Source organism: Macaca fascicularis, chromosome 15 (genome assembly GCF_037993035.2).
Source record: "Macaca fascicularis isolate 582-1 chromosome 15, T2T-MFA8v1.1".
NCBI classification, from domain to species: Eukaryota; Metazoa; Chordata; class Mammalia; order Primates; family Cercopithecidae; genus Macaca; species Macaca fascicularis.
Genome location: NC_088389.1, coordinates 74920752 through 74937282, shown reverse-complemented (window position 1 = coordinate 74937282; position 16531 = coordinate 74920752).

The following is a 16531-nucleotide window of genomic DNA, read 5'->3' as shown; positions in this document are numbered from 1 at the left end:
CACCATCTATGAGTGAGAATGTGTGGTATTTGGTTTTCTGTCCTTGTGATAGTTTGCTGAGAATGATGGTTTCCAGCTTCATCCATGTCCCTGCAAAGGACATGAACTCATCCTTTTTTATGGCTGCATATTATTCCATGGTGTATAGGTGCCACATTGTCTTTGTCTAGTCCATCACTGATGGACATTTGGGTTGGTTCTGAGTCTTTGCTATTGTGAATAGTGCTGCAATAAACATACATGTGCGTGTGTCTTTATAGTAGCATGATTTATAATCCTTTGGGTGTATACCCAGTAATGAGATCACTGGGTAAAATGGTATTTCTAGTTCTAGATCCTTGAGGAATCGCCACACTGTCTTCCACTATGGTTGAACTAATTTCCACTCCCACCAACAGTGTAAAAGCGTTCCTATTTCTCTACATCCTCTCCAGCATCTGTTGTTTCCTGACTTTTTAATGATCACCATTCTAACTGGCCTGAGATGATATCTCATTGTGGTTTTGATTTGCATTTCTCTGATGAAAAGTGACGATGAGCATTTTTTCATGGGCCTATTGGCTACATAACTGTCTTCTTTTGAAAAATATCTGTTCATATCCTTTGCCCACTTTTTGATGGGGTTGTGTGTGTTTTTTCTTGTAAATTTGTTTAAGTTCTTTGTAGATTGTGGATATTAGTCCTTTGTCAGATGGGTAGATTGCAAAAATTTTCTCCCATTCTGTAGGTTGCCTGTTCACTCTGATGGTAGTTTCTTTTGCCATGGAGAAACTCTTTAGTTTAATTAGATCCCATTTGTCTATTTTGGCTTTTTTGGCCATTGTTTTCAGTGTTTTAGTCATGAAATCTTTGCCCATGCCTATGTCCTGAAGGGCATTGCCTAGGTTTTCTTCTAGGGTTTTTATGATTTTAGGTCTAACATTTAAGTCTTTTATCTATCTTGAATTAATTTTTGTATAAGATGTAAGGAAGGGATCTAGTTTCAGCTTTCTACATATGGCTAGTCAGTTTTCCCAGCACCATTTATTAAATAGGGAATCCCTTCCCCATTTCTTGTTTTTGTCAGGTTTGTCAAAGATGAGATGATTGTAGATGTGTGGTGTTATTTCTGAGGCCTCTGTTCTGTACCATTGGTCTATATATCTGTTTTGGTACCAGTACCATGCTCTTTTGGTTACTGTAGCCTTGTAGTATACGTTGAAGTTAGTTAGCGTGATGCCTCCAGCTTTGTTCTGTTTGCTTAGGATTGTCTTGGCAATGAGGGCTCTTTTGTGGTCCCATATGGACTTTAAAGTAGTTGTTTCCAATTCTGTGAAGAGAGTCATTGGTAGCTTGATGGGGATGGCATTGAATCTATAAATTACCTTGGGCAGCAAGGCCATTTTCACGATATTGATTATTCCTATCCATGAGCATGGAATGTTCTTCCATTTATTTGTGTCCTCTTTTATTTCATTGAGGAGTGGTTTGTAGTTCTCCGAGGTCCTTCATATCCCTTGTAAGTTGGATTCCTAGGTATTTTTTTCTCTTTGTAGCAATTGTGAATGGGAGTTCACTCATGATTTGGCTCTCTGTTATTGTTGTATAGGAATGCTTGTGAGTTTTACACATTGATCCTGAGACTTTGCTGAAGTTGCTTATCAGCTTAAGGAGGTTTTGGGCTGAGACAATGGAGTTTTCTAAATATACAATCATGTAATCTGCAAACAGGGAAAATTTGACTTCTTCTTTGTTTATGATCCAGAATGTGATCTATTTTAGTGTATGTTCCGCATACAATTGAAAAGAATGTATAGTCAGTCATTGTTTTATAAATGTCAATTAGGTTAAGAGGATTGATTGTGTTGTTCAAGTGTTTTATATTCTTACTGAATTTATGTCCAGTTATTTTATTGATTGGTGAGAGAAGGATATTTAAGTCTCTAACAATAATTGGATTTTTCTATTTTTCCCTTCAATTTTATTAGTTTTCTTCTTTGTATATTTTGATGTACCATTAGATGAATGCATGTTGAGGATTATTGTCATTCTACTAAGCTGCTTCTCTTTGTATTTATAGTATTAATTTTCCTGAAGTCTACTTTGTCTGCTATTTAGATAGCCACTACAGCTTTTTGTGTGTGTGTGGTTGTTTGCATGATAATACACTCTCATCCTTTTTTTTTTGTCTGCATATTTATGTCTAATGTAAGTTTCTTGAATACATAATGCAATTGGATGTTGCTTTTCTAATTAATCTAACAATCTTAGTTTTAAATCAGTGTGTAGTTTGGCATTTTATGTAAGTACTGACATTTTTTGATTATTCTACCATCTTGCCAGTTATTTTTTGTATGTACTCATCTGTTTTCTGATTATTTTGTTGTTTTCTTTCGTATTGAGTATTTATTTTATGATGATTCCATTTTATCTATACCATTCACTTGTTATGTTTACTTAGTATATATTTGTATAGTTGTTCTTGGGTTCATATTTTAATTAATCATATATTTTATGTTCACATTACATTATAGTGCTTCATAGAGCCTTATGATATTATACTCCCAATTCCTCCCCCCCCTTGTTTTGGGATTTTTTATAATTTTAACTTCACATGTGCTATAAATACACAATAGATTGGTACTATTTTTTGCTTTGATAATCCACTATCTTTTATAGCAACATTATGTATTTCTTCATAATTATTATTTCCAGGACTATTCATTTCTTTGTTTAGATCCAGTTTTCTGTCTGATGTCATATTCCGTCTAACTGGGGAATTTCCTTTAATGTATCTTGTAGTGCAAGTGTGCTAGCAATGAATTCTCTCAAATTTTGTTTGTCCAAAAAAGTCTGTATTTTACCTTCATTTTGAAAGGTGTTTTCATTGGGTATAGAATTTTGTATTTAAATTTTTTTCTTCAGTAATTTAATGATATTCTTCCATTGCTTTCAGGCATGTATAATTTCTGACAAAAGTCTGCTGTGACTTTCAAATCTTTGTTCCTTTGTATGTAACTTGTTTTTCCCCTGGCTTCCTTCAAAATTTTTTATTTCTTTTGGTTTTAAAATTTTAATGTAATATAATGTAATATAATATAATTAATATAATATAATAATGTAAGCGTGTTTTTTTTTTTTTTTTTGGCATTTATTCTTGGCATTACCTGAGCTTCTTAGATCTGGAATTTGCTGCTCTTCCTTAATGTTAGAATTTCTGTTTACTTTTTATCTTTTCTCTTGATATTCCAATTACAGACGTATTAGGCCATTTTTGTTGGTCCACAGCTCTTCAGTGTTTTGTTCTCCCTCTCACCTTCTTTCTTTCTTCTTATTTTTCTGGATTCCATTTGTGCAATTTCTATTGACTTTTCTTCAAGATCACCAACTCTTTTTCCTTAGCTTGTTCAAATCTATTGATGAGCCTATCAAAGAATTCTTTATCTCTACTACTATTTTTCATTTCTACCATTACAATTTGAATTTTTATTCTATTATTTTTTACCTCTTTGCTAAAAATTTTTATCTGTTTATGCAAGTTGTCAACTTTTCCTAGCAGGGTTTTAAAAATATAAGTAATAGTTATATCAAATTCCTTTTCGGATTATTCCAACATCTATTATATTCGAGTCACGTACTCTTAATTGCTTACTCTTCACGTTGTTTTTTCCTTTTTCTTTTCTTTTCTTTTTTTTTTTTGTTTTGACGGAGTTTCGCTCTTGTTGCTCAGGCTGGAGTGCAATGGCACGATCTTGTCTCAGCGCAACCTCTGCCTCCTGGGTTCAAGCGATTCTCCTGCCTCAGCCTTTCTAGTAGCTGGGATTACAGGCATGCGCTACCATGCCTGACTAATTTTGTATTTTCAGTAGAGATGGGGTTTCTCCACGTTGATCAGGCTGGTCTCAAACTCCTGACCTCAGGAGATCCACCCGCCTCAGCCTCCCAAAGTGCTGGGATTATAGGCATGAGCCATAGCGCCTGGTCTTTCCTTTTTCTTTATACCTTCTTCTTTGTGTATTTTGTAATTTTAGCTGAAAATTGGACCCATTGTATAGGACTGAGGTTCATAGTAGTAATGCTTGTAAATAGGCATGCATGCCTCAGTCTTTTCTATGTTGTAAACCAATCCGTTTGGGAGGTGAACCAAGTCTGTGTTTTCTTCTTGCTATAATTTATCTAATGCTCCAAAGTTTTCAAATTCCTCTAGCATTATTTTGTGTTTAGGGTGGGAGTTGAGTTAATGGAGGGTTTTTCTCAAAATACTTACTCTATACTTAGCTTTTGGCATTCTCTGTTAATCTTGTACCTTAGAGAAGTTCTCTGTTCTCTCCTTTTTACTAGGAGTAGATTATTGTTATTATTTACTTTGTACTTGCTTTCCTGGTTGGCGGGGGAGGTGACAGAGTGCTTTCTGAGGTTCTATTCTAGCTTGAGTCCTAGGCATGTGTTGTGTGCCTGAGTCTTGACTGTGGAGTCTTAGTAAGCCTGCTTCTGAGCAGCTTAACTGAGGCAGGGAAGGCTCAGTTTTCTAGGGCTGCTGAAACAAATTACCCACTCACTGGGTGGCTTAACCAACAGAAATTTATTCTCTCAAAATCCTGAAGACTAAAAATTAGAAATAAAACTGTTAGCAGTGTTGATTCCTTTTGGAGACGCTGAAGAAGGATATGTTCCATGCCTCTCTCTTGCCTACTGGTAGTTCCCAGAATCCTTGGTATTCCTTGGGTTGTAGATAAATCACTCCAATCTCTGCCTCCATCTTCATATAGTGTTGTTTTCTTTGTGTTTCTGTGTCTTCACATGGTCTTATGTCAAGGACATCTGTGATATTTAATGCCTACCCTAATCCACTATGATCTCATCTTAACTTGATTACATCTGCCAAGACCCTATTTCTAATTAAGATCACATTCACAGGTACCAGGAATCAGGAATTCAGCATGTCTTTTCTTGAGGATGTGTTAGTTTGCTAAGGCTGTTTTAACAAAAATACCACAGGTTGAATGGTGTAAACAACAGAATTATATTTTCTCACAATTCTGGAGGCTAGAAACCCATGATCAAGTTTTCAGCAGGTTTGGTTTCTCTTAAACCTCTTTTCTTAGCTTGCAGATGGTCATCTTATTGCTGTGTCCTTTCACAGTCTTTTCTTTATAGGTCCATATTCCTGGTGTCTTTATGTGTGTCCAAATTTCCTCTCTTTATAAGGATACCAATGGCCCCAGTTTTTTTTTTTTTTTTTTTTTTGAGATGGAGTCTCGCTCTGTCCCAGGGCTGGAGTGCAGTGGCGCGATCTAGGCTCACTGCAAGCTCTGCCTCCCGGGTTCACGTCATTCTCCTGCCTCAGCCTCCCGAGTAGCTGGGACTACATGTGCCTGCCACCAAGCCTGGCTAATTTTTTGTATTTTTAGTAGAGACAGGGTTTCACTGCTTAGCCAGGATGGTCTTGATCTCCTGACCTCATGATCCGCCTGCCTTGGCCTTCCAAAGTGCTGGGATTACAGACATGAGCCACTGCACCCAGCCAATGACCCCATTTTAACTTAATTACTTCTGTAAAGGCTCTATCTTTAAATACACATTCTGAGGTAGTGGGGTTTAGAGCTTCGACATATGAATTGGGATGGAGGGGAGAGAGAGACACAAATAAGCTTTTGACAGGGGACACAACCCCAAGCTAATTGAGTGTAGTAGGGCCTAGGTGTTTTTTTGCCCTTTGCCCAAATGTAGAGGGCCTGAAAATGAATAGGACTTTTACAAAAAAGTTCTTGTATCTATTTTCTTACTAAAAAGTTCTACTATATTCTTATTCAAATCTGCCTGATCATTATTTATAATATCTTTAAAAATGTGTTTGTGATCTTTATGAAATCATATGTAATTGCTTTTAACTTGTGGATGATCTAGAGGTTGAATTGACAAATGCTATGCTTCATAAATGATTTGCATATACTTCTTTTAGAAGCCAAGTGCTACTACTAAAGTAGTTTTACCTTAGCCCTTTCCAGGATCACCACATTAATCTAACAGTCTCTAGTTCGTACCTATAACCCACTGGTTAAGGTATTTATCTGCTGATTGTGGCTTTAATAATGGCATGTATCTATCAGGTATGCCTGTCTATTATGTGTCTTTACCAATCACCAATCAGGTCAGCTCACAGGGTTATTTCTTACCTTTGGAGATTTCTCTTATTTCTTGGGAGCCCATCAATGTAATTAGTTTGATGCAGGATCTAGTTGTTTGGTAATATGTGAAACTTCCAGAATATTTAGTCCATCAAATCTCAAAAAGCAGAAGTGTTCGATGATAAATTTTTTTTTTTGTCTTTTTTTTTTTTTTTTTTTTTCCTTTTTGTGGAGAACGGGGTCTCGCTATATTACCCAGGCAAGTCTCGAACTCCTGGGCTCAAGCTATCCTCCCGCCTCTGCCTCCCTGAGAGCTGGGATTACAGGCGTGAGCCACCGCGCCCGGCTCGATGATAAATTTTTATAATCTTTCCATTCCACTTACATAGATATACCTCCACATTTCCAATGTTTACATAGTATTAGATTTTAAGGATGTAACATTTTGAGATTGATACTTCTATTTACAGGCATAAAGACTATTCCCAATTATTAGCTAGCTATTTCATGTGAAAGGCAGTGAGCATAATTGTGCTTGAATTTTCATAAACTTGTATCAACATATACTTGTAGAATACACTTCTAAAAGTGGAATTGCTGGGTTAAAGGCATTTTGAGAGTTTTTGATACATATTTTCAGACAAATTTAAATGTTGCTAGGAAATGTAAAAATGTTTCTAGACTTTTGTATTTAATAATACTTACCTGTTTTACAAATTATGATATATTATTTCCTAATGATCAAGATTTACGCTTTGATGGCAGTAAAATCTTGTTCATATGGAACATAGTCTAAGAAGGCAAATTGTGCAGAAGATACTATACTTATTACCTAGGTCCTAGTTTCAGATTTGCCCTGTATTTGCTTTTTGACTTTGATAAGTTAGCTTACCTTCTTCATTCTTTGTAGTTTTATACGTGAACTAAAGATGTTGAACTAGAACAAGGGTTTTAAAATTTTATTCCAAGGATGGGAAAATGAACCCGATATATGGTGCTTTGAAATTCCTGTCCCACTTCAAGCAAGACAGCTACACTTTTATCTTTTTTGTATCAGAAGTACTGAAGATTATTTCATTTGGGGAAAATAAGGTTCTGCTATTAAAAGTAGTTTAAAATCTCTTTGCCTAGGTAGATCTAAAGTCACTCCTAGTTCTAAAGTTTTCTTATAGTTTTGTACATCCTTCCAAATTGCTAGATTTTTCAGTATTCGAACTCCAATTATGGCTCCTACGTTTTTTCCCTTCTACAGTCAATGCAAAAATAAACTCACTTATTTAGATGAAAAGTGACAAAAAGAGAGCTGTTTCTTCTTCCTCTAATCCCTTCTCTTAGCCTTCTCTTTTGAATTACAAATGCTTTAGTCTCAACTACATTTTTTAAGAGAGAGGTTAAAAATATGTGACTTCTCGTTATTTATTATTCTTCAGAGTTAGATTGAATTTAAATATACAGTATCATTTCTTATATCCTGTCTTTCTTGATTTTCTTTAGTGTATATCCATTGCCCATGTATTGATCATTTCTTAAATACTGTTTCTATCCCTATCCTCATCAATGTGTAAGTCTCAGCATACTTTCCCATAGTCCGTATTGAATGCTATAATTACATTTATTTTGTCTGAACACTGTTTTCACCATAATAAGATTTTTACATTTCTTTGGGAAACTCTAATTACCTTAGGCACAAGAACAAAACTCTTAGTTTAAATCTCTTAATCAGGCTTCCTCAGAATAGTCACTGAGGCAAACTGACTCACTCTCCTATGTGCCTGATTATCTCTCTCAGAATTTTTGAAATTCACTCAATTTGCATCTATGTTAAAAAATTCTGCATCTCTACAAGTTCCACTTTTTCCATTGTTAAAACGTAACCTTCTTCAGGAAATTTTTTCCTACTAACTAGGGATAAAATATTCTCTTTTCTTTTATCATTGCAGACAAAGTACTTGCACTTTGTCTATAATGAGAAAACAATAGAACTCTTTGAAATGGATTCTAGTAAGGCTGAGTTTGTATTAATTTTGTCTGCACTGAGCAGAAGTTTGAATATGCTATCTTTAAAGAGAGGTTTAACTGAGAAAGACGCATAATTAAGACGGTAGGATATATACACGCCCACCCCCCACATTTTAAAAAGTTAAGATTATGAACTCTGGTTTCTAATTTAAATGAGAACATCTATTAAAATAATCAAATATATAAAGACTGTTTCAGCATATTTTGTGCAATTTAAAAGGACCTTCCTTTGATTTGAAAAGTGCTTAATTACACTATATTTATTCACTAGTGAAAATTTTAGATAACTTACTGTAGACGATTCCCAGTTTTTCCTTTAGGACCAAGGCACTCATTCCCACAGTGTTAGAAATGGTGGCTGAATAATTTTATGGTTCTCTGTGGCTACAGAGTAAAGTCTAACACTTCATGCTGACTTCAGCCATGGCCAAGCTTAGCCCCACGAAACACATCTTTGAGCCACACCAAACTGGACACTATTCCCCAAGCTAGAGGCCACAGTCCTCAACTTTGCTGTCTCCATGCCTTTATTCATCTACTTCCTCCAGCACCAAGCTGGAGGTTGTGGGGAATCCCAATCCTTAACTCTCCTTAGTTATGGAGGCAAACATATAAACTATTAATTTACAAGCCACAAATGTTAGATAGGCCAAGTTTGCACAAAACAGTCAAGTGGGGTGGGGGCGGAGATAGTTGAGAAGATGAAAATTATATGGCGATATGTCAATCCAGCTAGAATGGGCAATATAGGATCCAAAGGATGGCCTGGTTCATCCATCCACCAAATTATCCTTTTGACCGCCACTTCTCAAAATAAGATGACTAGTACCACACAGCCCCACTTAGTTGCTTGTGAGTTCATTTTTTGACTAATGCGTTCAGGCACGGGAAACAACCTAGACAAAATTAAAATATCTGTAAGAGTTGCATTTAGGATTATCTTCTGGTGGAAATGGACTCATGCTAAATCTTGTTCTCAGATTATTTTTCCAGACATTTGTTACTGCTCTTTAAAGTAATGGAGCAGAATTCTAGGATTTCAATTATGTTTTGTCATACAAGTATTTAACTGATATGTACTCAACTATAAACAATTAGCAAAATAAAATAGTATTGGAACAATGCAACTTAAAAAAAAGAAAAAAAAGAAATGGTGGCTGAAGAGTGTCTGCTGAGTCCCTCACTGAGAATAGCCCTCAACTAAAGAGTGTCATATCAACCAAAGTCATATCCTATCTTTGAGAGCAGTCTGCACCCAGTGCTTGCTTTGGTGGAATTATAAAGACCTTATTTTCTTGCCTTGATTGGGACAACTCTAATGTGGTATCCCAGTTCCACAGCTCACCAAAGGATTGACTCAGGCCTTTGTGGTGACATCGCTGCAGCTCAACTTTTTCCTTTGCTTACCTACTTCCTTTACAACCCCATAGGTATTTGTTGTGAGGGCACTCCTAAATAAAATTGCTGCATACGTAATCTTGATGTATAATCCTTACCTTCCCAGTCCTCACATTTACTGTGTAACAATGAAAAAAATGCAAAAATGGCTAATATTTAAACAGCTATTATTATTTCCCAAGCATTGTGCTAAGAACTTCAGATTCATTAAGTCATCTAAACCTCACACCAATATGAGGTGGAAATGATTATAAAAATCTCTATTTTACAAAGGAGTAAACTCACCTTAGAGGAATTATATAATTTATCCAAATTTTACAGCTACTAGATTATAAAGCCAAGATTTGAAACTATGTCTGCTACATTCCAGAGATGATGCTTTTAATGACTAAATTACACTACCTCCTGCATCTCGAGGACATGTATTGAAAGGGCATTTTGGGATAGAGTACAATTTAATGTTTTTGTCAGTGAAGACCAATGGGCATATTTTGAAAATTAAATTTTGCTCTATATTTGTATTTTTAGAAGACATAATATTTTTGGGGGTGAGTTAAAATTATTTTTTTTAAGTTATAAACACAGTACTGTATTTAGATGTTGGATATTATTGTATTTTTATCTCTGATGCAAATGAAAGGAATGTGAAAATTAATTTCATGTGAGGAAATTCAAGCCTACTTACTAACTGACATTAATAAATGTTGGTTTTTGTTGGAACCAATCACTGATGTGCTAGTGAAATTCCAATTAATTGTTTGTCACTATTGTAGACATTAATTGGCATTCCATCCATAACTTGTGACATAATAAAAGACAAGATCAAAATACAGATTGTTTGGTAGTTTTAAATGTATTTCCAAGCTAATTGTACTAGCTGCATGACATGACTGATCTTGTCTACCGAAAAGAGATTGACTGTTAATTCAGTTAAGAAATTCATCTGAAAATTCCTTTCTTTTCCAGGCATGTACAGATGTAGTCTTATATTAGAAAGCTTTTACAAAGTAGAAAAACTGTATATTAAATTGCTACTTTTATGTATGTGAAACAACTTTGATATTTATATATATTTTGTAATAAAATATTTTATATTTGTATAGCCCTGATGAGTTTTCACAAATATTATCTCATATAATTTTTATCATAATTGTGAGATAGCTGAGGTGGTGTTATTAATTTCATTTCCTAGACAAGTAAATAGAGTAGCAGGCTAAGTGATTTGTTCAGATGGCTGAGGTAGGAGTCTATCTGACCAATTGATATGGTTAGGTAGGCTTTGTGTCCCCACCCAAATCTTATCTTGAATTGTAGTTTCCCTAATCCCCACATGTCATGAGAGGGACCTAGTTGGGGGTAATTTAATCCTGGGGGCAGTTACCCTCATTTGATAGTGAGTGAATTCTCATGAGATTTGATGCTTTTATAAAGGGCTTTCCACCTTTTGCCTGGCAGTTCTCCTTGCTGCCACCATGTGAAGTAAGATGTGTTTGCTTCCCCTTCTGCCATGATTGTTAAGTTTCCAGAGGCCTCCCCAACCCTGTGGAACTGTGAATCAATTAAACGTCTTTTCTATATGAGTCACCCAGTATTGGATATTTCCTCACTGCAGCATGAGAATGAACTGATATACCAATACTCTTATACTGCACTGACATGAACATATTAATGTTTTCTCCTCCTTGAGCAATTTCTTCTCTATTTCCACCCTTCTGAGATAAAATGTTTGGTTCTCCCCTTCAGAGGCAAATTTCTCAGCAAAAAACCTAATTTGCTCTGCTTGTTTTCAAAGTATGTAACCACCATTTGTGAATGTTTTGCAACCTGGTCTGTTTTCATCACTACAAAAGGGCAATGCTATCACAGTTCACCAGAAATCCTTGTCACTACAGCATCCACTGACATTATCACAGATCACAGGTTTCAGGTATCTGTTCACTCTCTCTCCTAAGCGTATTATATATTTTAAGAAAAGTTCATCTCTTTGTTTCCATGATACTGAAAGTTGTTCTTTCCTCCCCTTTGTTACCTTCATTGAATACTTTTCCTATCTTCAATTACAGTTGTATATGTATACTAAAGATACATCCTTGACTTTCTCCTCTTCTATCAGCATATTGTACCTTCCATTTAGTGTTTATGATTTCAATTATCACCTCCATCTAGATGAGAAGCAATATGGTACAGGGGTTAAAACCATGGCCTCTGGATTCATATTAAACTGAGTTTGAATTCTAGCTCCACCATTTCTGTGTTTTGAAAAACTACTTAGTTTATGTATGTACCAAATTGATTTACCCCTGCTTACCTCAGAGGGTTGGAAGAGTTAAATGGGATAAGGTTTGTAAAAGGCTTAGCCATTGAGATTCCCAATTGTTTTATTTTAGTAAAATTTAATCTCCTTATCATAATGCTATAATACTCTATACCATCTGGCTGCTTCCTACCTTCAGGCAAGCAATATTGGTGGTAAAGATTATTTGGTGGGAGAACAGATGGAAGGAAGCAGATGTATTTAAGACATGTTTTATAGGAAGGATTTACAGAGTGGGCATTAACTTGATGATTGGGATGAAGTGATGAAAGAAGGTTATACTAAAATAACTTTACATTTTCAGCCTCATAGAGTTGGGTAGATGGTGATGTTATTTACTGAGATAGGAACAACTGAAGGAAGACTGTGACTCTGGAGTAGATTATGAGTTAGGTTTAGAGTATGTGGAGTTTTAAGTTCCTTTTAGGTATCTAGGTAGAATGACTGAATAGGCAATTAAACAGGTAACAGCATTCAGAAAAGAAATAGAAGGAAAAGAACTCAGAAATATTTTAAGAACCACATTAAAAGCCACACAAAAAGAATAATACAACTGAAAATATATACAATCAAGAATGTGATTGGTAAGCATATGTAAAACTTAAGTGTAAATATTAAAATTATAATAAGTATGAAATACTAGAAAGTTTATGTGTATGCATAATTGGTTCTGAAGAAAACATGATATATAAAATATTAATAATGATTGATATACTAGAAGAAAACTTTTCTGAAATAAAAGCTTGTATTATTGTTTTTTTAAAAATATTCATTACCTGGCTAGTTTTTTTCAGGTGCTATTTTAGGCATTGGGAACAGAATATTAAAAAAGAAAAGGCTGACGGTTCTCATGGAATTTATATTTTATAGGACTAAAACTTATGTCCAGGAAAAATTTAAGTGAAACATCAAGAAGACATACTCTCATGAGGCTATTAAACATCAAGATAAAGAATTTTATGGATGTTTAGTCAATGAATGCAATTTATTTGTGTGGATGGAAAATAATGTTGGCCTCTGTCTTCTCTACAATAATTCTCAGTGAGAACACAGAGGATCAATAGCTCCAAAACTATGAGAAAAATCTAATATGTCCCAATAATTTTGACACCCAACCAACATTTCCTTCAAATACCAAGGCAATGAATAGATATTCTCAAGTAAATAAGAAGTCAAGCAATACTGTATCCATGCACCTTAGTTGAAAATAATCTAAAAACTGGACAATGATATCCAGCCAAAAAAGACACAGAGCAAATTTAAAAACACAGGATAGAGGACCCATACTCTTTACTGAATATATTTAAGTATAGAAATATTAAATTACTGTGGGAATTTTGTTTGCAGAACAGAATATAAATGCTGTAAACCTTATAATGAACAATTAAATATTACAAGGTGGGGAGAGAAGAGAAAGGTTTATTATTCCTATTTAATTTTCTTATCTTTTATAGTAGAGGTTCAAAATCATGCTCTAAATTTAAATCATGAGGTTTTTTTCCCTCTGAAGTATCAAGTCCTATCTTTTAATGTTTAAAATGATTTTCTTAATGTTAAAGAATTCTTTTAGGTACCCATATTATGAATAGGTGTCCAAACTACAGTTTCTTCATTTCATTTTATTTCCTTATGTTGAAATTCAAACTAATTTAGGTAATTTGGAAATTGAAAATAAGTATGATCTCACTTGAACTGCTGTTCTTCATGTGGTACTCTCTGCTCATCTGTGCGTGTAAGTGGGAGCGGCTCCTGGAGTGACAGTCTCCAGATAATAACAAAAAGAGTTGCCTCTGGGGGTTGGGCAGTAGTGCTAATGTGGTCAATTTCTTATTTTTAATCATAAATGGTAGTATATGGAGAAAACTAGCAAGTAATGAAGAAAAGAAACAGTTGAAAGTCATCCCTGGAAATGGAGCTAGAAGTGGGGGTAAGTTGGGAGAGGAGAATTAACCATCAGAAAGTTTTTAATCTTCTTGGCCCTCTTAGTTCACAGATTGGAAGTCAGCACATTTTATGGAGAGCAAGTTATTTAAACAATAGTATTTTATAGAAAACCTTATAGTTCTGATGCATTTGTTAACTATTTCAGATCTGACTTGCTAATTACTTCCATTTCAAACCTCAAAACAATTTTTAAGATATTTTGTAAGTATATTTGAAATAATGACATTTTTTCAGGGGATTCTGTAACTATTATTCTGTGTTAATAAATAAGCTGATGTTATACGTATTTTAGAACCTGGTTGCATCATTTGTTTATTTTATATTTTGAGACTATCATAAAGCAGCATTGTGCTTACATAATTATTTCAAAATATGTATATCCCTGTAATGCACCAATAGAAGCATAGACAGGCAGAGATAGTGAGAGAGAATAGCAGACCAAATTGGATCATACTTATTTAAAATTATAAAATGTATATATTACATTATACATCTGTACTACACATTTGCACACACTACACACACACATATATATATTTTCCAATTAAAAAACTCTTAGCATTTGAGAGGACTTACCTAAAACAACCTGATCTTTCTGATTTAATTTTTACCATTATAAAGCAATGCATTAAATGCAGAAAATTACTTCTAAGTTTCTGTGAGTTCCTGACAGTACTAAAATTATTTCATTTTCTAGGATCTTCTTACAAATCAAACTCTATGCCTTAAGCAGCTGTTACAGGGCTCAACTTCTATGTCACCCAAGTCCTAATAGGAGGATTTGAGGCCAGGATTGCACTAGCTGTCTGGGGTTTATAAGCAAACTGAGCCAGCAAGTAGTACTTTGGAAAACATAATATTCTACACCCTTTTACTGTTTTTTTTTTTTTTTCTTCAGAAATGCTCTCTTCTAAAGAAAAATCAGAATGACATTGATAGGTATGACTCAAATTCATTTTATCCACCAAGAGCCTATTCTTGGGTTTAAAATAATACAGCTAATGTGAGTTATGTTTTTTTTTTTTTTTCAGTCTCTTGGTACTTTTTCAGAGTTAAATAGTCTACAATGAACTATTTAGCTCTATTCTTGAATTAAATTAAGAACACCTATCATCAATTAAAAGTACATTCTCTTTTATGTCAAAATAATTTTGTGAGGTAAATTTTTACATTGTAAGTGAAAAAGGCCTTGTACCTGAAATCTAGTATTGTAGCATTTTAGAGGTGTAAGACCCGTTGGAGATGATTAGCCTTCCCAGAATACTAGGGATGGCTCAAACGTGTCTCGCCTGCCTTGGAAGGACAGATATCCCTGAGTGGGCAATGCTTCTGGTTCCCTACATTATTTTTCACATGTTTGCTGCTAGAGACCTGAGTTCACACTGAAAGTATCCTGGTTGACTAGGGGATCAGGGATCTCAGTGGGATCTAAGTTAGCATCCAGGGTTACTCCTGAACTTAGTGATCTATGCAACTCTGTGGGTGTACTACTTCTCGGTCTTTCCTGAGAACCACTTGATGCTCAAGAAGATCAGTTCTTTTCTAGATTCTGGATCCAAATCTCATCTTAGAAGCAATTTAAAGAGGAATTAGAAAGGTTTTTGCTAAAGTGCTTGGGTTTAGGGATTAGATTCAAGCTGCTTGAGGAAGGCTCTGTTAAGAAGTCACATTCTAGTCCCTAAAGAATAGGGGTTGTAGAAAGTAGGTGATTGAATGGAACTACTCATTAGTAAATTTCTAGCTGGCAGAATCTTTCTGTTTTATCACTGTGACCTCTATTGTTTAACCTATTGCCTGGCATAGAGGAGAAACACAATATTTGATGAATGAATAATAAGATATGACAACAAGAAAAAAAAAAGGGACACAATTGGGTCTTACTGGGGAGTAAGCTGCACACCAGGTATTGGAAATGAAGCAATCACTAGAATAGAGAATAAATTTAGTTCTATAAGGAATCATCTGAAGTGTGAAACTAGGGCTCCCTCAGTATCTTCCCACCAACTCACCTTAAGGTCTTGGGAGTCCCCTTTTAGAGATTTACTCATAATGGGAATGTGGCAGAAGTGGGACTGCCAAGTTCATCATGACTGCTTCTGGAAAAAAAGACCATACAAAGTAAAACAAAATCCAAAACAATTACAAAACAGCAAGCATAGGACAATGCCTAAAAAAAGATGTCATGTTATGTTGATGTAATATTTTCTCATAGTTAAATTATTGTCTTAAATATTGATTTTCCATGTTTTATAAAAAGATCTCTATTAATGTTTTCAGATCTCTATTAATGTATTTTGGGGTTATATAAGCACCTTCTACCTTGGAGATTAAAACAGGGACCTTCCAAATCAGTGAACAAGAACAACTTTTTGCCACCTACAGAAAATCTTGCTGCCGTGGTAAGAAATGACAGACCTGTAATATTTATGCTAAAGATAGCATTTCTTGGGTCCCAAATGATATAGTTGGAGTCCCTGTATTTACTGGCTTTGTTCTTATTGCTAAACTGTCTTCTATTACAAATAAAAGTTTGCTTTGGTTCACCTTGGGATAGAGAAAACCATTAGCAAAAGCTTAATGCTATCTCTTGCCTAAAGTTCCTCCAGGGGGAGAGTTTGGAAATCTCTTTTTTCTCTGAGTTCAGAATGAATTTGTCAAGAGCCTCTCTATGGTTTTCTGGCCACCATATGAAAGGTCACAGAAATTCAACTGCTTCTGATGTTGTCATCTTGTGCCTTTGCATCCCAGC